General features: G+C 40.3%; 1 protein-coding gene across 2 annotated transcripts in view; it reads right to left on the reverse strand.

Annotated features, from left to right (window-relative positions):
* The window catches only part of ACSS2 (acyl-CoA synthetase short chain family member 2), a 50,847-nt gene that overhangs the window by 22,000 nt on the left and 6,570 nt on the right, over window positions 1–22,277 (reverse strand). The gene's annotated exons all lie outside the window — the stretch shown is intronic.

The following is a 22,277-nucleotide window of genomic DNA, read 5'->3' on the forward strand; positions in this document are numbered from 1 at the left end:
ATAATTGTATTATTATTATTATTTTTAATTGTCTGTCTCCCCTACTAGACTGTAAGTTTCCTGAAGGCACAGACCAAGTTGGTCTTATTCACTGCTGAATCCCCAGTGCCTTGCAGAGAAACTTATATATAGCCAACGTTCAATAAATATTTGCTGAATAAATAAACAAACTTGAAGGATTATTATGGGAAAGAAGCAGACTAGTGTTATGTAACTATAAATGGAAGAGGTGGGGCAATTGGGAGAGTTCAACATAAGGAGAGCCTTTCAAACTGTCAGAGCTATCCAATGATAGAAGGTACTCCTTCAGGAGCTTCCTAACTCTGGAGATATGTAATATCTGGGATCTGCAGGGATATTAAAGAGCAGACTCCAAAACATGGTTGGAACCAAGCAAGGCCAGTGTGTCTCAAAGCATGGTCACACAGTGTTAATAATGCAAATTCCAAGGCCCTGCCCCCACAGAGCTGCAGTGTAGGATGGTACAGATTGGGCCAGGGAAACCCCGACACCTACTAGATCATTCTCCAGGGAGTGGGGGCCTTAGAATTCTCATTTTATATGCAACTCATGTGATTCATATTTTCTGAAGTTTGAGATGACCTTTAAGGCTCTTCCAACTTTGAGATTCTTTGATTATATAAAACTAAGAAATCATATAAAATGTTTTCTATGGTCCATAAAGACTGCACAAATGGGAGGCACTCAGATATAGGTATACCCTCAAGTCACTTTCCCTTTCACCAAGAAGCAGGGAGTGGGAGTAATATAACTTGACCAATTAGCAGCCTAATGTTCCCCCTGGGCACTCCTGTCCTAGCCACGGTGAAGAGGGAGAAAGGATGGAGGAGGAGGGGGGAGGAGGCACACTCCAAAGACTGAATCATAAATCACTTAGAATGCCAGAGGAGGGAAAGGCTTTTGATGTCCACTACCCTTATTTACAGATGAGAAATCTAATGCACAGATGGGAAGTGATGGCTTCAAGGTTACTTATCACATTAGTAGTCCCATTATTCTAAAACAGTGCTATCCACTATTGGTGGGAATGCAAACTGAGGCAGCCATTCTGGAAAACAGTATGGAGATTCCTCAAAAAATTAAAAAATAGAACTAGCCTACAACCCAGCAATTGTACTACTAGGTATTTATCCAAAGGATGCAGGTGTGCTGTTTCAAAGGGGCACATGCACCCCAATGTTAATAGCAGCACTATCAACAATAGCCAAGGTATGGAAAGAGCCTAAATGTCCACCGACTGATAAATGGATTAAGAAGATGTGGTATATATATACAATGGAGTATTATTCAGCAATCAAAAAAGAATGAAATTGTGCCATTGCAACAACGTGGATGGAACTAGAATGTATTATGCTAAGTGAAATTAGTCAGAGAAAGACAAATATCATATGACTTCACTCATATGTGAAATTTAAGATACCAAACAGATGAACATAAGGGAAGGGAAGCAAAAATAATATAAAAACAGGGAGGGGACAAAACATAAGAGACTCTTAAATACAGAGAACAAACCGAGGGTTGCTGGAGGGGTTGTGGGTGAAGGGATGGGCTAAATGGGCAAGGGGCATTAAGGAAGACACTTGTTGGGATGAGCATTGGGGGTTATATGTAGGGGATGAATCATTGGATTCTACTCCTGAAATTATTATTGCACCATATGCTAACTAACTCAGATGTAAATTTTTTTTTTCAACGTTTATTTATTTTTGGGACAGAGAGAGACAGAGCATGAACGGGGGAGGGGCAGAGAGAGAGGGAGACACAGAATCAGAAACAGGCTCCAGGCTCTGAGTCATCAGCCCAGAGCCTGACGCGGGGCTCGAACTCACGGACCGCGAGATCGTGACCTGGCTGAAGTCGGATGCTTAACCGACTGCGCCACCCAGGCGCCCCAGATGTAAATTTTTTTAAAAAATAAATAATTAATTAGAAAAAATAAAGCAGTGCTATCCAACATAGTAGCCACAAGCCACATACAGCTATTGAACACTTGCAATGTGGCAGAAGAACTAAATTTTTAATTTTATTTAATTTTAATTATTTTAAATATTAATAGTCACCTATGGCTGGTTCTAGTATCTAAATATCTAGTTCAGGGCATTCTCCTAAATGACATGGTCTCCAAAAGGGGGGTATTTTTTCCAAAGCCAGAAATAGCACAATGAAGAAAATCAAAGTGCAGGAGTCCTCAGAACTGTAGAATTGAAGTCCACCAAGGATGGATTTTAGCGTAGCTGTAATCAGCCAAGAGAACTTAAAACATACGCTCATGCAAAGGCTTGTACACAAATGTTCATAGCAGCATGATTTACGATACCAAAAAGTGAAAACAACCCAAACAGCCATCAACTGAAGAATGGATAAATAAAACATGGTATATCTATCCAGTGGAATATCATCCAGCATAAAAAGGAATGAAATACTGATACATGCTACAACATTGGTGAACATTTAAAAGATTACACTAAGTGAAAGAAGCTAGAAAAAAGGCCACATGTTGTATGATTCCATTTATATGAAATGTCCAGAACTGTCAGAGCTATAGAGACAGAAAATAGATTAATGGTTGCCTAGGGCTACAGTAGGGAAAGTTGGAGGAAAATGAGGAGTGACTGCTGACGAATATGGGGTTCCTTTTTGGGGTGATGAAAATGTCCTAAAATTGGTTGTGATGATGACTGCACAACTCTGTCAATAGAACAAAAATCATTGGGGCACCTGGGTGGCTCAGTCAGTTGAACGTCCAACTTCGGCTCAGGTCATGATCTCGCGGTCTGTGAGTTCGAGCCCCGCGTCGGGCTCTGTGCTGACAGCTCAGAGCCTGGAGCCTGCTTTGGATTCTGTGTCTCCCTCTCTCTCTGCCCCTCCCCTGCTCATGCTCTGTCTCTCTTTCTTTCAAAAATAAGTAAACATTAAAAAAATTAAAAAAAAATAGAACAAAAATCATTGACTTGTACACTTTAAATGGGTAAACTGCATGGTATGAATTATACCTCAAATTTAAAAATTCTGTGACTTTGATTGGAACTGCAATAATATACAGATTAACTTGGAAAAGCAGACATCTTTGCAAATCTTCCTCTCCAGAAAGTTTGCCTCTTAGCACACTATTCATTCATTCACAGTGTTCATTCATTCATACTGTCTCTTTCAAAGACTTGGCAGTTATTTATTTTAATGTTTTTTTTTTTAATTTATTTTTGAGACAGAGACAGAGCATGAGCAGGGAAGGAGCAGAGAGAGAGGGAGACACAAAATCTGAAGCAGGCTCCAGGCTCTGAGCTGTCAGCACAAAGCCCAACATGGGGCTTGAACCCATGAACTGTGAGATCATGACCTGAGCCAAAGTCGGACGCTCAACTGACTGAGCCATCCAGGCGCCCAGCAGTTATTTATTTTAGCATTATAGTCATAGGTATACATCTGTTTCCTTCACTGGACTGTAAGTTCCTTAAAAGCAGACAAGACATTTTTATCTTTTTCCTCCTCAGTGCTTAGCACAAAATCTGACACGGTGGGTACTCAATACATAATTGTGAAATGAATGGGCAAAAAAAATGAATGAATGAACAAAGTTCTCTGTCTATACGGCCAGCCATATGAGAGTGAGGAAACATGGAAAGAAAGAGGGAATTCTAGAGGATATAAACAAAGAAGACAGATGCTAGACAGGCAGGAAGAAATGGTAGACATGGAGAAGAGTGTGAAACTTGTGGAATGGGATTTGGAGACATATCAAGAAGAGTTCTTAAGCACCTACAATGGGCTCAATTCTGGACTCTGCCATGGGAGAGACTGCAATAAGCCCCTGGAGCTGAGGTTCAGGTTATGGGACTTGTGCTTTGCAATCGAGGCTATTATTGCATCCTGTCCTCATGCCAGCTATTTTCAGGCCTTGATCCAGGAACCTTGTGCCTGTTCCCCTTGGCCAAAGTGGCTTTGGTGCCAGTTGGATTCTGCACCTCTTCTGTTGACAAGGCAGACCTGGGCCAGTACAGAAGTAACCCTTTTCCCATTGCTTAATTCCTCCATACAGGAGGGAAATCATATACATTCATTCCTATGATACTGTGCCCCATGCTAGCCTTACCCAAAACAAGTGAATGAGGGCCGACCTCTCAGATCCTTTGCTATCACAGCATTAGGCATGTTGCCTAAAACAGACATATGCCTATAGCAGAAAAACAAAGTGGAAAGAACAGCCAAGGGCACCATTTTATATGTACATCAGGTCTCAAGTTTGATGCATGCAAAAATATTCATTACAATGGTTCTTTGTTATTTAGGTACATAGGATGGTAGAAAGCATTAGTTTGAAGGGTTTTCTCTATTCCTGTGGTACCTGAGCAGGGAAAAGTTTTAAGAAAGTGTCCAGATTCTCAACTTCCATATGTAATCTTTCCTAACATTGCTCTGCCTGAGTTGGTTCTCCTTTCCCACTTTCTCCTTCACAAATACACTTCTCCTACTTTATTTAAAAAAAAAAAAAAAAAAAAAAAATTACCATCTCTCTCTCTTATCCAGAGTGCCAAAGGGACAATTTGAGAATCTGTAACCTCAGAGGGAAAGGCCCAAGGCAGCAAATCAGAGAGCTTTCTTAAGAAATCAGTATAGGGGTATCTGGGTGGCTCAGTCAGTTAAGCATCTGACTTCAGTTCAGGTCATGATCTGACAGTTCATGAATTCGAGTCTCTCATCAGGCTCTGTGCTGACAGTGCAGAGCCTGGAACCTGCTTCTGATTCTGTGTCTCCCTCTCTCTCTGTCCCTCTCCTACTCACACTCTGTCTCTCTCTCAAAAATAACATTTTTAAAAGTTAAAAAAGAAATAAAAACAGAAAGGAGTAACATCTTACAAGACCAGTGCTCTAACACCTGAGCCATGGAGCCCAGAAAGGAGTAACATCTTAATTCAAGCAGGTGACAAACTCATGGCAAAACTACTTGCCTTATTTCTCTTAGAATTATGATTCATAAGTTGAATGTTTAACATATTTATTTTAATTAGAAAAAAAAAGTTAGGCATTTTCCAATAGAAAGTAATCTCATTTGGCTGATTTGTTGACAGTGAGAACTGGCTGTGTAAACTAGGTTGTATGGTGGACATTTTCTATAAATTATATGATCTAAATTTGGAGTTCCAAGATTTCAAAAAAGATATATAAAATATATACATGTATACAATGTAAAACGCATTGGAAATTAGATTTTTTGCAATTATTTAATCTTATGATAAAATGTTTAAATGTGAACTTTAAAATGTGTAAACAGTTGGGGTGCCTGAGTGACTCAGTCAGTTGGGCATCCGACTGTGGCTCAGGTCACGATCTTGAGGTTTGTGAGTTCGAGCCCTACATTAGGCTCACTGCAGTCAGCATGGAGCCTGCTTCCCCGCTCTCTCTACCCCTCCCCCACTTGTGCTCACTCAAAAATAAATAAACATTAAAAAAATGTATAAACAGTTATGTAATTTTTCAAAATTCTTTTAGTTATACAATTTTAAAAGTTTAAGACCATTCATTTATTATTATTTTTTAAGCAAGCTCTATGCCCAATGAGGGGCTCAAACTCACGACCCTGAGATCAAAAATCATATGCTCTACCGACTGAGCCAGCCAGGCACTACTTAAGACCACCAATCTAAATAATTATTTTTCAAAGGTATCCTGCCACTGCCCACTGCATCAGAATCATCTGAGGTAGTTATAAAAATACAAGTCAGAAGTCTTATCCTTTGGAGATTCTGAATTGATAGGCTGGCAGGGTCCAGGAATCTGGATTATTAATAAAATTCTCAAGTAATTATTTGGAGTCGCTAGATTTATTGTTTACCCCTAATTCAATGTATGAATTTGCACAAATTTTCTCGTCTCTCTGAGCCTCAGTTTCCTTCTCTGTAAAGTATTAGAGGGAATGAGGGAGTCAAGAGGATGGAGAAGATTGGTATTAGACTGGATAATTTCTAATGTATCTTAGACTCCTTGATTCTCATTTCTTCCTTTCAGAGGCAGGAGAATGGGCCCGAAAAGAAAAGAGGTTTTACATACACAGGGGATGGGGCACAGGGGAGAAAACAAATTTGGCTGAGATAGAGTCCAAATAGAAGTAAATAAAATGAAAGTAATAAAAGTAATAAAACCTGTCATGCCTGACTCACATGGTGTTTGCATAGATCAAATAGGAATCCAGCTAATTCCTTACACAAGTATAGAATAAAACCATTTTAGAGGATATTCTTTCACCTGATCTTCACAGCTACTTTAGCAATAGGTTGAGCAGGTATAATTATCCCCATTTTATTTATTTATTTTTTTAATGTTTATTCATTTTTTGAGAGAGAGACACACACACAGCATGAGTGGTGGAGGGGCAGAAAGAGAGGGAGACACAGAATCCCAAGCAGGCTCCAGGCTCTGAGCTGTCAGCACACAGCCCGACGTGGGGCTTGAATTCACGGGCCGTGAGATCATGACCTGAGCCAAAGCCAGACGCTTAGCCAACTGAGCCACCCAGGCACCCCTAATTATCCCCATTTTAAAAATCCAAGAAATCCAAAGGAAGTGGCTTGCCAAGACTACACAGCAGGTTAAGGAAAATCTGTAACTAGGTCCCAGGTTTCTGACTTTCGGGCTACTGTCTATTCAACAACACCAATTTGGACTGCACCTAAATGAATATCAGAGAAGCCTCTCTCCTAAGAATCTCTAGCAACACTGTGAGAAGGAGGAGACTCTTGTCCATTTTAAGCTTTAGCCCATGGTCAAGATCATGCGCATCACAATCTCTTTAATATCCTGAGAACTTAATTGAAAGACCCAAAACCTCTGGCAGGGAAGCCTGCATATGTCTACCTTCATAGTCCTTGACAATGCTCAAGTGTCACAGAAGCATTCGTATATCCATTTGCTTCTAGAGACATGGCCCCATTCCCTGAAACAAGGCAAAATACATTGTCTCCACATTTCCTTCCTAAATAAAATTTCAGTTCATAGGCAAAAATCTTGTTCCACCCACCCAGCATGTAAGCTCCATGAGGACAAGAACCAGATTTCTCTTGTCTATTGCTATGTCTCAGCACCTAGTACTGCCTGGCACATGTCATTTAGGATCTAAATGTAAGACCTAAAATAATAAAATTCTTTTTTTTTTTTTAATTATGACTTATTTTTGAGAGAGAGAGTGCACAAACGGGGTAGGGGCAGAGAGAGAGAGGGACCGAGGACTGGAAGTGGGCTCTATGCTGACAGCAGAGAGCGTGATGTAGGGCTCAAAGCCTCCAACTGAACTATGAGATCATGACCTGAGCTGAAGTCAGATGTTCAACTGACTGAGCCACCCAAGCACCCCTAAAATAATAAAATTCTTAGAAGAAAATATATGATAAAAATTTCATGACAATGGATTTGGCAATAATTTCTCAGATATTATACCCAGAAACATAGGAAACAAACAAAAAATAGACATTGGACTTATAAAAAATTAAAAATTTTATGCATCAAAAGACTATCCCCATAGTGAAAAGGCAACCCACAGCATGGGAGAAAATATTGGCAAATTATGTATCTCATAAGGGATTAATATCCAAAAGATACAGATAACTCCTAAAGATCAACACAAAACCAATCAACACAATTCAAAAATGGGCAAAGGACTTGAATAGACATTTCCTGAAACAGCATATACAAATGGCCAATAGCACATGAAACATTACTAGTCATTAGAAAAATGCCAGTCAAAACTACAATGAGATAGCAGTATTAAAAAGTGAATGAGGACAGTGCTCTCTGATCCTTTATTATCAAAAGCTCCCTAATGCCTAATAAAGTTCACACTGTTCAGCCTTGTCCTGGGTTCTTCCAGGGTCTGGCTCAACCTTAACTGATCAACTTCAGCCATGCTGTTCTTCTAGGACCATCTTTTGCTCCATCTGAAGCTCTCTCAGCCCCTGGGCAGGAATGCTGCAATGACAGGGAAATGAACAGACAGGGCAACTGCTCTGGACTGGAAGTCAGGATAACTGGTTTCAAGTCAAGCTTTGCTACTTCTGGCAACATTAATCCTTTTACAAATGATTTCACTTCTCTGGGCCTTAGGTACTTCAACTGTAAATGAGGGAAATATTTCATTAAATGTGCTTTCTAGATATAGATTTTTTTTAAAACCTATTTTTTTATGTTTATTTAAAAGAGAGAGAGAGAGAGCACAAGCAGGGGAGGGACAAAGAGAGAGGGAGACACAGAATCCAAAATAGCTCCAGGCTCTAAGCTGTCAGTGCAGAGCCCAATGTGGGGTTCAAACCCACAAACAGTGAGATCATGACCTGAGCTGAAGTGGGACACTTTACCAACTGAGACACCCAGGTACCCCTCTAGATATAGGTTTTATTATTCATTCGGCTGAGAGCAAGAAAGAGGGTTGAAAAGTGAGAAGTGGGAAAAGCTTCACAAAGAAGATGGCATTACGGATGGTTATGAAACAATAAGCAGGATTTAGACTGGCTCAGATAAGGAACAGACCAATTCAGGAAGAGGAGAACAACATTAATTAGCTTAGGTATAGAAGTGGAAAAGCACAGGCCAGTTTACAAATACCAATCCTAAATAACATTTTCATCTACCAGTGGTGTTTTTTCATAAAGCTAAATTTATCTGATATAAAGGATACTTTGTATTGTATGTTCTGCCTATTCTCATGCAGTTAAATTATCTTTATTCTCAATTGAGTGATAATAATATAAGCTGGTATTTGCAGTTTCAAAAATATTCCTAATTCATAAAATCTTTAATTGCAAACTCTTTAGGAGGTCCCTGCTGAAATATTTGTGGAATTTTTAAAAATCTCAATCATTTGATATAAAATTAAATAGCAACCAACTTAGTTTAGACCTTTAGGTATATTTTGTTGGCTATAAGACAGAAAAGATTAGAATGTCAAGGTCCTGAAAGTCAAGTAAAGACTATTCTGGATTGAAGCTTTATTTTGCTCTCCAGGTGCACCTGGATACAGATGAGTCACTGCAGCAAGGTATTACCTTCAAACAGACATGTGCATGAGCAGCTCCCGGGCAGCCTTATGGATTTTGGCCAGTCAAGTTAACCCTCTAGACCTCACATTTGTTCCAGAGCCCATATTGCTAATCAGCTTCAGCTCTTAGTTGACGGAATTTCCTGAAGGATCTCTGTGGAGTCACATAGGTTTTGTGACAAAACCACCTCCTGGCCACTGTTGTGTTGGCTCTACTTGCCCATCTGTACCTAGGCACAGGCCCCAGTGACTGAGAAAGATCTGTACTTGTAACTTTTCTATAAATTTAGGTATGTTTCAAATTTTTAAATTAAAGACTGATAATACAGATGAGGGAGATACCATACAAAGAATCCCAAATGCTTAGTTTAAGTTTTATTCTGTAGATAAAGAAAAGCAAGAAAGGTCCCTAGATTAAAAGCCCCTCCACCACCTCAAAACTTTTTACCTACTAAATCCCAAGCCACGGAGGAATGAAAGTGATCTTTGACAGAGTGGTCACCTGACAATCAGTGCCTACTGCTTGCCACATCATAAAAGGAAGAGAATGAGAGGTCAGTCCTTATTTTCATAAGCTTAAAATCTTTAATTGGAGAGATCCAAACCACCCATTACTTAAGGCCAATCTTAGGAGGACAGAGATCAAGAAAAGCATGAAAAATTCAAGAGTAGGAAAACACCAAAGGAATGCAAAACAAAACAAAAGTGTGGTCAATCATCAAACATTTCCTAGAAATAGTACATTTTGAGCCAAGTTTGAGAAAAGAGGCTAAGTGTTCATGAGAGGAAAGAATGACATTTTGAAAAGGATAGAAAAGTCATATGTGGCTGCCAGTCTTGAATCTCTCTGCCTAACAATGCCCTTGGACATGTGTGATATGTATGAATATTAGCATCACTGCAAAGTAATAAATATTTTCAGTATGTTTTCTCATCTTTCATCTCAACTAATCCTCATAGCAATTTTTTGAGATAGGTAGGACAAGATTTGCTATCCCATTTGTAAGGTCAGGAAACTGAGGCTCAGAAGGATGTCATAACTTGCCAAAGGTCACAAAGTAATGGTTAGGACCTCTGCCTGCAGATCCTCAGGCTAGGCTTTTTTTTTTTTTTTTTTTTTTTTTTTTTAGTATATATAACCAAAAGATTGATCTTTTCAAAATGTAACTGATATGTCATACGTCTAATTAAAATTCTTCACTGGTTCCTTAGAAATTGTCAAAGCTGCAATTTTACATCTCTGTGTATGAAACATAAATTCCTGATTCTCCTCAAAGCTTCTCCTCCCAGTTTTCTTTCTTCTCCAACTCAACTAATGAAAATTCCATTTTTCCAGTTGCTCAGACAAAAAACCTTTGACATATTCTTGACTCCATTCTCTTCTACCCCACATCAAGTTCATCAGCAAATCCTATTGGCTCTGCCTTCAAAACATTCCAAAATCTGACCACTTTTCACGACCTCTACCTTTATTTACATTTTCATATTTTGCCTGAACTACTGTCAGTGCTATTACTATCCCTTTGCTATTGTACCATGCCCCTCATCCACTATTCTCAAGGTAGTATGCAGACTACATATAGTAGATATTCAGTAAAAAACTGTTTAATGAGCGGATAAATGAACACATCTCAGCTAAGGAAAGGATGTTATTTCTTTGAGGTTTGCCCTTTAATGTATTTTTAAAAATGTTTTTAATGTTTATTTATGAGAGAGAGAGAGAGCATGAGCGGGCAAGGGGAGGAAAGAGGGAGATACAGAATCTGAAGCAGCCTCCAGGCTCAGAGCCTGATGCAGGGCTTAAACTTACAAATGGTGAGATCATGGTCTAAGCTGAAGTTGGATGCTTAATCGACTGAGCCACCCAGGCGCCCCTGCCCTCTAATGTATTTAGCTTTATATGTTATAAATTGTAGTCAACGATACTTTTTTTAAAATGTTTTTTTTATGTTTGAGAGAGAGCAAGAGAGACAGAGAGAGAGAGAGAGAGAGAGAGAGAATGCAAGTGGGGGCGGGGGGAGGCAGGCAGAGAGAGAGAGGGAGACACAGAATCCGAAGCAGACTCCAGGCTCTGAGCTGTCAGTACAGAGCCTGATGTGGGGCTCGAACTCACAAATGATGAGATCATGACCGGAGCCAAAGTCGGAGCCTCAACCTTAAGTAGGCTCCACACACAACATGGAGCTTGAACTCATGACCCCAAGATCAAGAGTTGCCTGCTCCACTGACTGAGCGAGCCAGGCACCCCTATGGTTAACATTTCTAAAGCTAGCTCTAAACCTCTGAAATAAACTACTGGTTAGACAAGTGGCAAATTGTCAAAGACGCAAAGGCTGTACAAACAAGCATAATGTCTACAATAAGAGAATGTAAGTGTTCTGTCCAGAACAAGTTACAACTGCTACGTGACTGGCCAAGTCACTTCCACTCTCTGAGCCTCAAGTTCCTCATCTATTAAGCATTGTTGTAAACCATATCCAGGTTCAAAAAAACAAGGGAACAAACATACAAGTACAGTACAGAGGAGACACAGTTTATTATTAGAATAAATAGAGGGGCGCCTGGGTGGTGCAGTCGGTTAAGCGTCCGACTTCAGCCAGGTCACGATCTCGCGGTCTGTGAGTTCGAGCCCCGTGTCAGGCTCTGGGCTGATGGCTCGGAGCCTGGAGCCTGTTTCCGATTCTGTGTCTCCCTCTCTCTCTGCCCCTCCCCCGTTCATGCTCTGTCTCTCTCTGTCCCAAAAATAAATAAAAAACGTTGAAAAAAAAAAAAAGAATAAATAGAAAAGTCTTAGGTATTATAGGAGATTATAAGTTGGGTGGCAGGCACTGACAGTAATTCAGGTAGAGTTAGCTGTCGATGGGGTTAATGTAATCTTAAATATGTAAAGTTAGAACAAAGAATGGTAATAGTTCCCTGCCTGATGGAGACCATAGCTAGAATACTTCATTAGAGATACTGACAAACTAGAGTAGACTAGAGGAGACTGACACGGATGATAAAGAAGTTGTTCAGGAAACTACATCATGTAAGGAAACTGGAAGCATGGACTCAGTATTACCTCATCCATAAAATAAGAACACCAGACTAGGGGCGCCTGGGTGGCTCAGTCAGTTAAGCATCTGATTCTTGATTTCAGGTCAGGTCAAGATCTCATGGTTCATGGGTTCAAGCCCCTTGTCAGGCTCTGCACTCAAGCCTACTTATGATTCTCTCTCTCCTTCGCTTTCTGCCCCTCCCCTGCTCATGTTGTCTTTCTCAAAAATAAATAAACATTTTTTTAAAAAAGGACACTGGACTAGATCAGGGATTTTCAAACTGAGCTTTGCAAATCCCTAGATGTTCTACACACATACCTCACAAGGACCTCAGTGACAAAGTGAAGCCAAAAGAATGCAGCTCTGGTCCTCCTGTCTATGTTTCAACCAGATCAGCTCTGCTCTTGCCTGTTTTGGGTATGGGGCTTTGGGTAATAATGATAAAAACAGCTAACACACTGTTTGCCAAGCACTAAACCCTTTACACAGATTATTCCAATTATTCTTCACAACAATCTATGTCATAGGAATTGTTATTATTCACATTTTACAGACAGGAAAACAGAGGTTTAAAGAAGTGAGGCAACTACCCTAGCTAATAAGTATTAAGTAGGGACTGAAATCTAAGCAGAGTCTATAGCCTACTTTTTTTAAAAATTTTTTTAAATGTTTATTTTTGAGAGACAGAGAGAGACACAGTGCAAGTAGCAGAGGGGCAGAGAGGGGCAGAGAGGGAGACACAGAATCGAAGCAGGTTCCAGGATCTGAGCTGTCAGCACACAGCCCAACACAGGGCTCAAACCCACAGACCATGAGATCATGACCTGAGCCAAAGTCGGACGCTTAACTGACTGAGCCACCCAGGCGTCCCTCAGCCTACTCTTTAAAACAAAAAAAAAGTTTATTTATTTATTTATTTTTGAGGGTTGGGGGAGAGAGACCGTGCAAGGGAGGGGCAGGGAGAGAAGCAAGCAAGCTCCATGCTGTTAGCACAGAGCCCAGCACGGGGCTCAATCCCACGAACCATGAGATCATGACCCAAAATCAAGAGTCAGATGCTTAACTGAGTCACCCAGGGGCCACTATAGCCTACTTTTGTTAATCACTATACATATAATATTTTATTTGAGCAAAAAGATTCTAATGACTTTAAAAAATTGAAAATTACTGAACTAGATGATCTTCAAGGCATCTTCTATATCTAAATTTCTATAATTCCACATTCAGCCTGCAAAGGGATATAATAACTGTCCTCCAGACACCTGTGTGGCTCAGTCGGTTGAGCGTCTGACTCTTGGTTCAGCTCAGGTCATGATCTCAAGGTTTCAAGGATTCAAGCCCCACATTGGGCTCTGCACAGGCAGTACGGAGCCTGCTTGGGACTCTCTGTCTCCCTCTCTCTCTACCCCTGCCCCACTTGCTCTGTCTCCCTCAAAATGAATAAATAAACTTAAAAAAAATAACTGCCCTCCTATATCAGAAGAGATGTTCTATGGAAAAAAAGAATAGGATTATTCTATGTAGCCTCAGAAAATAGAACTAAAGCAAAGGAAAAAGATAGAGTGAAAGAAACTTACAGGGAGGGACTATATCTAAGAACTTTGTAGCAGAGCTGTCCAACAATGGGACAGATAGTAAGTGAACTGTGTGCTCTTGGTAGTGTTCCATAATCAGACTGATCACATGGGGATTGTTGGGGATGGAGATATTGGAGCTACAATTCCTGCTTTGTATAGGAAGTAGACTAAATGACCTCAAAGGATTATAACTGAGAGTCTCAAATTCTCAGATAGAGGTTCAAGGTACCAGACACTGGGAATCATTACTATTGCCCAATGTCTTTCATACCAAATCCAGGAAAAGGAGAAAGGCCCATCCTCAGCTCCATGCCTTCTGTACTTACTGTTGTAAATGTAAAACTGCCCTAAAGCAAGAACCCATGCTCCCACCTGACCACCTGCTACCTTCAAGGGACAGGAACCCTTCCAACCTCTCCCAGCTGTCCTGTCACTGCAGTCCCCTACATTTATTTCAGCAATTCTAAAGGTCAGTGCCAGAAGTTAACTTTAACAAGTACCCTGTTCATTCTCTACAGTTTACAGGTGGGAAAAAGAAAGCTCAGAAAAGGGCATTATCTAAAACCATTCTCGGGGCGCCTGGGTGGCGCAGTCGGTTAAGCGTCCGACTTCAGCCAGGTCACGATCTCGCGGTCCGTGAGTTCGAGCCCCGCGTCAGGCTCTGGGCTGATGGCTCAGAGCCTGGAGCTTGCTTCCGATTCTGTGTCTCCCTCTCTCTCTGCCCCTCCCCCGTTCATGCTCTGTCTCTCTCTGTCCCAAAAATAAATAAACGTTGAAAAAAAAAATTTTAAAACCATTCTCCTCATTATTCACTAAATACACTGGTATAAGAAGTCAGCCCAGACACAAATTCATGAAATTGACATGGAGCTCAGGATACTGAATCTGGCTTCAAGACAGTCTCCATTTATTATATACTTATTATTACATATGTTAACATATATAATAATATATTAATCTATAACACATATTATTACACATTTACTATTAACATCCCACCTACTTCTAAAAAGTGACTAGTGAATTGGACAACACAGCCTACCTGTCTCATTTTCAGTACTTTAGGGAAGAATTCTTTAAGGTGTCAAGGGTCATAAAACTCAGGAAGAAGTGAAACAGATTAGAGATCCACCTTAAACATGAAATCCTCCAGCCTTCTTCTACAATTTGCCCACCAGATTCAAATGGAGAAAGACTGTTTCCAGCAACAGTTATTTCCCCACATACCTCCATTAGCATAAAGTATACACTACCAGGACCAGGACTGCCCCAGGCAAAGGGAGCAGACTCTCAACCTCAGCCCCTTAACTCCAAACCTTCTAAAATCCTCCTTTATTTCACCATGGCAACAGAAGCCCAGCCCACCTACTGAATCACTATAGGTTGCATCAAAACTTCTAAAAACCCACTTCCTCTTGAGACACAATCTAGAATCCTGAACTAGAAGAGCAAGAAGGACTTTGCAGAGTATCTATGACCACTAAGCCTCCACCACTCCCACAAAGGGAAGAGATGGTCTGAGACCATCTTCTTTCTCAAATGAGTGTTTTTCCTTACCACATGTATTTTAATCAGTAAATACACTATTGTGAAACCAGTGAAGACATAGACGGAAGACAAAAAAGTCCCTCCCTTCCCATATCACTGAAAGGAACTCCAGGACATGGACCTAGATAATTAACAGAGTCCTTGGATATGAATGCTAGGACAGAACACTCTAGGGCTCTGGCTTTCCATATCACCTTCACAATCTTCTCCCTGTCAGAACATGGGCTTGTCTCACCTTCCTACCTTCTCAAATACACATACAAATGCCCCACAGGTATCTGGAGAATTCTGGGGTGTTTTTTTTTTAACGTTTATTCATTTTTGAGAGACAGAGAGAGAGTGTGTGAGCAGGGGAGAGGCAGAGAGAGAGGAAGACACAGAATCCGAAGCAGGCTCCAGGCACCAAGCTGCCAGCACAGAGCCTGACACAGGGCTCAAACCCACGAACTGCAAGACCACGACCTGAGCCAAAGTCAGATGTTCAACTGACCGAGCCACTCAGGCGCCCTGGAGAATTCTAAATATCACACTCTGGAATTCATACTTGGGAGCACAGAGGGATTCTGAGAGCAGAGTTTCTGTCCAAAGGTCACTCCTAAAGTCACCTGCCTCTCAAAAGTTCTGGTTTCTAAGGAAGGATTAATAATAGCCAGAGCCTATGGAGAGACAGCAATGATTCTGCGGAAGATAAGCACCAAGATGGCACAGAGATAACGAAAGCCAGAGGCAACCCAAAGCAAATAGTGGAAGGAATGGACTATACCAAATCACTTGGGTTTGGAGACTGGGGTCCTCTCCTGGAATAGCCTACAGATTGAGCAGTTAGTATAAATTGCCAGAATAACAGCCATCAACTACTGTTTCCTCCCTTTCCCCATAAACCCTTTAATTAATCCTCCAAATCTTCTGTCCCCAGTGTCTCTTCAACTTGCCAGCCTCTCTACCTTTGCACTACCCCTAATATCCTTTGCTCTCTCTCCCTGAATGTCTATTCCAATAACTTTGTCACTGATCACCTTCTCACATATGTACACATAAATCCCCACTAACATCTCCTCCTACCACACTAGGAGGAAGAAATTGCAAGAGAGATTGAAACCAGTTTTGTGTGGAAGGCAAGATTAGCCCTTGGATCAGATGAGTGTGCACCTTTGAGAAAAGTAAAATGTTATATAGACTAAAGAAACCATTGACTCTTCTCTCTCAACTTTCTGTTTCTCCACCATCTACACATGCAGTTACCTATGTTGCTTTTTTTTCCCTCCAAATTACTTTAAAATTTCATCTTTCCATTCCATTCCCACCAGCAGGATCCCAGTCCAGGCACCTCTACTCTGAATAACAAACTCCCAGCAATCTGGCTTCACGCTCCCATTTCCATATGTATCCAGATTAATTTTTTTAAACCCAGGTGTGACCACATCATTCCCTTGCATATAATCCTTTCATAGGTCTCCAAAAAATAGTCAAGGTCTCCCATTCCCGGACCCCATCCACTGTTGACGACAACCTTGACTCCTCTTTGTCTCACTCCCCACATCCAATCTAAGTCAGCAAATTCCATGGGCCTCTTCACTCAAAATAGATCCAGATTTGGACTACTTCTAGCCACTTTCAAGATACTATTATGTTCTAAATCACCAACACTGCTCATCTGATTTCTATAATAGCCTCCTAATTGGTCTCCCTGATTCTACTCTTGCCTTCTGTCTATTCTCAACACAAAAGACAGAAAGATTCTAAATATACATCAAATTGCTGTCACTTTTGTGCTCAGGATTGTCCAGTGGTTCCCTACTTCACTATAAATAAAACCCAAAAGCTTATATTGACTTTCAAGGTTCTACATGATGTAGTGTCTTGCTGACCTCATTCTGAAAACTCTCTAGTTCACACTGCTTCAGCTACACCAACTTCTCAGCTAGTCTTAAACCAAGCAGCAGCACACTCCTACCTCAGGGCTTTTGTACTTGTTCTTCCATGTACTTGGAATATTTCTCCTTCCCAATACAATTATCTGCGTGGCACACTCCATTTCCTTAAATGTCTGCTCAAATGTCACTTTTATCAGACAGTTCTTCCCTTATCAACGCCCATTCTTTGTTGTCATTCCCTTTTTGTTTATGCCACTCTGTATTTTTCTATAGCATTTATCACTACCTGCCATATATTCATTGGCCTGTTTGTTTACTGTCTGTCTCCTCAAGCTGAAATATAACTTCCATGAAGGCATGGATATTGTTCAGAATAGTTCCTGGTACACAGCAAGTGCACAATAAATATTTATTGAATGAATAAATTGTTCCCTGTATAAACCCTTTACTCCAGACAAATTTGACCTTCTCACTGTCCCAATAGTAATTATAGCTAATGTCTTTTGAGCGCTTTCAATGTGCCAGGAATTGGTTACATCACTTTGTTACACTATTCAGTCAGTAACTACATGAGATGGAAACTACTTTTATCCATTTTACAGTTGAGGCTCAAAGATATTAAATAATTTGTATAAAATCATATAGCTATTTTTGCAGCAGAAACAGGACTCAAGTTAGGTTAGTCTGATACCAAAGCCCATTCTCCTAATTTTTTCATACTGCCTCCCTACATGCCTTCTCCCTTCTGTGAACTATTTGTGTAAGTGGCTCTTTGCAGTTGGCCCATAATTGCTTTCCAGCTGCTTTATATAGGTCTATTTGGTTTTCCAAATAGAATGTCAATTCCATAAGACCAAGATCTGGGTATTTGAAATGTGATACCACATTTTATCTTATATTTGTAAGCAAATTAACCTTAAAGTTAATTTGACAAATTAACTTTAACTAATATGACAAATTTCTCTTTTCAACTGTCACAATCTGGTGTTAGACAACTAGAATAATGAAGCAGGATCATATGGTAAAAAGAGTAACTGACTAGGAGTAAGGATACCTAGAGATTAGTCTCAGCTCTGTCTCCAAGCTCTGTGTCAGCTGTAGCCTCACTGATCTTTAATCTACTAATCTGTAAAGAAAGTTGGCCTAGATGAATCTAAATGATCATTTCAGGAGCACCTGGGTGGTTCAGTTGGTTAAGCACCTGACTCTTGATTTAGGCTCAGGTCATGATCTCACAGTCATGAGTTCAAGTCCCATGTTGTCTCTGCACTGACAGTGCAAAGCCTGCTTGGGATTCTCTCTCTCCCTCTCTCTCTCTGCCCCTCCTCTGCGTGCCCATGCCCTCTCTCTCTCTCTCTCTCAAAATAAAAAAATAAACTTAAAAAATAAATAATTGGCCACTTCAAATTCTAAAAATACTATTATTCCATGAAAATTTACAATGTGTCAATCCAAAAGTAAAAGGCCAAATTCTTCCTTAATATGGTTCTACTTTGGTTCTATGAGCACTATTTCCTCTGTGCATTATTTCAGAACATGCCCTAAAACAAGGAATGAGCTATAAACGTGGTTTGTTAATGCCACTAGAGCTATATAAATGACATTGTTTAGGTTGAAAAGAAAGTCATACTGTGACTCCATAAGAAGTATATCAATTAGAGAAAACCGTGGAAAAGATGTCATTTTAAAAAGCATTATTGGGGGGCCTGGGTGGTTCACTCAGTTAAGCATAGGACTCTTGATTTCAGCTTAGGTCATAATCTCAACAGTTGTGAAATCAAACCCCATGTCAGGCTCTGCACTGGGCACAGAGTCTGCTTAAGATGCTCTCTATTCCTCTCCCTCTGCCCCTGCCCTGCTCATGTGCGTGCATGCATGCACACACTCTCTCTAAAAAAAAAAAAAAACAACTCTCTCTCCCTTTCCCTCTGCCCCTCCCCTCCCCCCAAGCACGTTTTCTTTCTTTTTCTTTCTTTCTTTCTTTCTTTCTTTCTTTCTTTCTTTCTTTCTCTCTCTCTCTCTCTCTCTCACACACACACACACACACACACACACACAGCATGAATAAAAATTAGAGCAGGAAGAAGGTGGACTCCAAAACAAAACACTTTGGGGGAAAAAAGAGGACTTCATAGAATAAATGATATGATAGAGAGTTTGAAAAATACTGAGTACAAGATAAAGACAAATAATGCAAGAAAAATGGCAGGCAATTTTTAACTTCAGAGAAAACAAAAATCTGTATATAAAAGGAAATGCAGAGGCACCTGTATGGCTCAGTTGGATAAACATTAAACTCTTGGTTTCAGCTCAAGTCATGACCTCATGTTTCCTGAGATCGAGCTCTGCATTCAGCTCTGGGCTGGTAGCACAGAGCCTGCTTGGGATTCTCTCTCTCTCTCTCTCTCTCTCTCTCTCTCTCCAACCTCTTTCTGCCCCTCCTCCACTTCTGCTTTCTCTCTCTCTCTCAAAATAAACAAATAAACTTCAAAAGAAAAAAAAGGAAATGCAATCATAATATATTACTCTTATGTAAACATTGTGTTTAAATTAACTAAAAAACAGAGCTAGATAGACGAGAGAATGAAGTTGGAGGAATATACAAGAACAAAATTCTCATCTATCATAATAGGAAGTCACAATTCCTAAAGTATGTTGTATAAGCATACTACTTAAAACTATGGAGGTAGAGCACCTGGGTGGCTCAGTTGATTGAGCACCTGACTTTTTTTTTTTTTTTTTTTGAGAGAGTGCGCGTGCACAGGCAAGGGAGGGGCACAGAGAGAGGGCGGAGAGAGAATCCCAAGCAGGCTCCATGCTGCCAGTGCACAGCCCAAACCGGGGCTCAATCCCACCAACTGTGAGCTCATGACCTGAGCCAAAATTGAGAGTTGGATGCTTAAATGACTGAGCCACCCAGGCTCCCCTGAGCATCTGACTCTTGACTTTGGCTGAGGTCAAGATCCCAGATCGTGAGATTGAGCTCCACTTATGGAGCCTGCTTGAAATTCTCTCTCTCCCTCTATCCTTCTCCCCTACTTGTACTCTCAAATAAATAAATAAATAAATAAATAAATAAATAAATAAATAAGGAGGTTTTAAGAGAAGTAACCACATCTGGCATATTTGCACTTTACTTTTTTATAACAAATGTGACTTATTTGTAGCTTGGTTTTACTTTATTGTTAACATAAAATAATTGAATAATAATGGCCCACATGGTACTTGTCTCCCACTCCTCTATCCCTATATCCATAATACCTAACACACGACTATCCAACATCTTTAAAAATTCTTGTTGATTGAGTGACCAATGTAAAAATGGGATGAAGAGAGGCGCCTGGGTGGCTCAGTCGGTTAAGCGGCCGACTTCGGCTCAGGTCATGATCTTGCGGTCCATGAGTTCGAGCCCCGCGTCGGGCTCTGTGCTGACAGCTCAGAGCCTGGAGCCTGTTTCAGATTCTGTGTCTCCCTCTCTCTGACCCTCCCCCGTTCATGCTTTGTCTCTCTCTGTCTCAAAAATAAACGTTAAAAAAAAAATTAAAAAAAAAATGGGATGAAGATATCTTGTTATGGAATTATAGAATTTTGCACTAGAAGCAAATTTAGAAATTATATAATCCAATGCTTCTCAAATTGGTGTTCCATGAAATACTGCTTCTTGTAATGTTAATAGCATGCTGCAGAAAGTGGGGCTCAAATAAATTTGGGTAATCCCGTGCAAAAAAATTAATCAGGTGTCTTTACTATAGTTCTTGGAGGCTTTACTATGTTAATACACATTGGGAATCCCAGAAAGGTAATTTATTATGTAGTGTTTCTCAGATTCATTTGTTTCATGAATTAAGCCCCTGCTACTATCTCTAGTAATGAGTGGTTTCTGGAGCATTCTTTGGAAAACACTGATCTAGTCAACTCCTCTCATTTTACAAGTAGGAAAAGAGACTCTCTAGAGCCTGTTCAGGTCTGGATGGCAGGGGAACTAGAAAGAAGGGCTTCAGGATTCTGGAGCAGTCTCCAGTGATTGAACAACTCTGGCCTAAGTTTTCTCAGTCTTTCGTCATGCACTTGAATTATTTCAAACAGTGAACAACATCAGACACAAGCCTCTCCTTTACAGATCTTTAAAGATTTTCTGATCCCTAAGGAACCCAGGAAGTGAACCCAAGTGTCAAATGGAGCTCAAGCCATAAAGTCCAAGGGCAGAAGCTAAAGGAAGTCTCAATAAAAGATTGAGTTTCAGTGGCAAAGTAACCCTAAATTGAGCAATAGCAATGTGAATAGACCACTCACATTTGTACAGTTTTTTTCCAATAAGTAAATAAATGCTTTCACAACATCATCTCACTTGAGATGAGAAAGACGGGGTAGAATTATGATCCTCATTTTATGGAAGAGGAAAGGGACTCTCACAGAGTTAAATGCCTTGTCTGTGGTCATATAGCAAGTGAATGGCAGAGTTGGGCTCATTTTAGGGCATTAGGGCTCTTATTAATACATCACAAACTGGGCAAATTTTGACTGAATACCAATTAACTCTTCCATGAAACATCCAAACTACTCCTATTGGCTCACTTAAAAAGAATAGATCAATTCTCAAAATGCTCATGGTGGTGGCAGAATCAACACCCCAATTATTGGAACTTCAAGGTCCTATTTGGGTTCAGTGTAGTAATACCACCTATAAGCTATGTTGCTAGAAGGAAGGGGTCTTAAAAAGTTCCCACTAGGAAGGCAACATCACCTAGTGTTACCAGCAAGGAGTCAAACAGACTTGAGTTTGAGTCCTGGCTCTACCACTTACTTATAAGCCCTATGATTTTATTCACTATATAACCCTCTGTGCTTCACTTCTTCACCTATATCGCAAAGCTGCTAAAAAGCTAATGTTAAGAGTTAGAAGGATAGCATGGTGTCATGGTTATGAGTATAAACTCTATAACTGTCCTAACTGGGTTTGAATCTCAGTCCTACTTCTTACTAGCTGTATGACTTCAAATAAGTCACTTAACATCTCAGAATTTCAGTTTTCACATATGTAAAATGAGGAAAACAGTGCATTCTTGGTTGTCAGCATCAAATGAGATAATATTTGTTAAGCACTTGAGCATAGTGTCTGATACTTTTGGGGAATGTCATCAAAAAGATGTGACCTCCAATTTACCTGATTGACCCTTCCAGCAGTGGGAGGCTTCTT

Source organism: Lynx canadensis, chromosome A3, assembly GCF_007474595.2.
Source record: "Lynx canadensis isolate LIC74 chromosome A3, mLynCan4.pri.v2, whole genome shotgun sequence".
NCBI lineage: Eukaryota > Metazoa > Chordata > Mammalia > Carnivora > Felidae > Lynx > Lynx canadensis.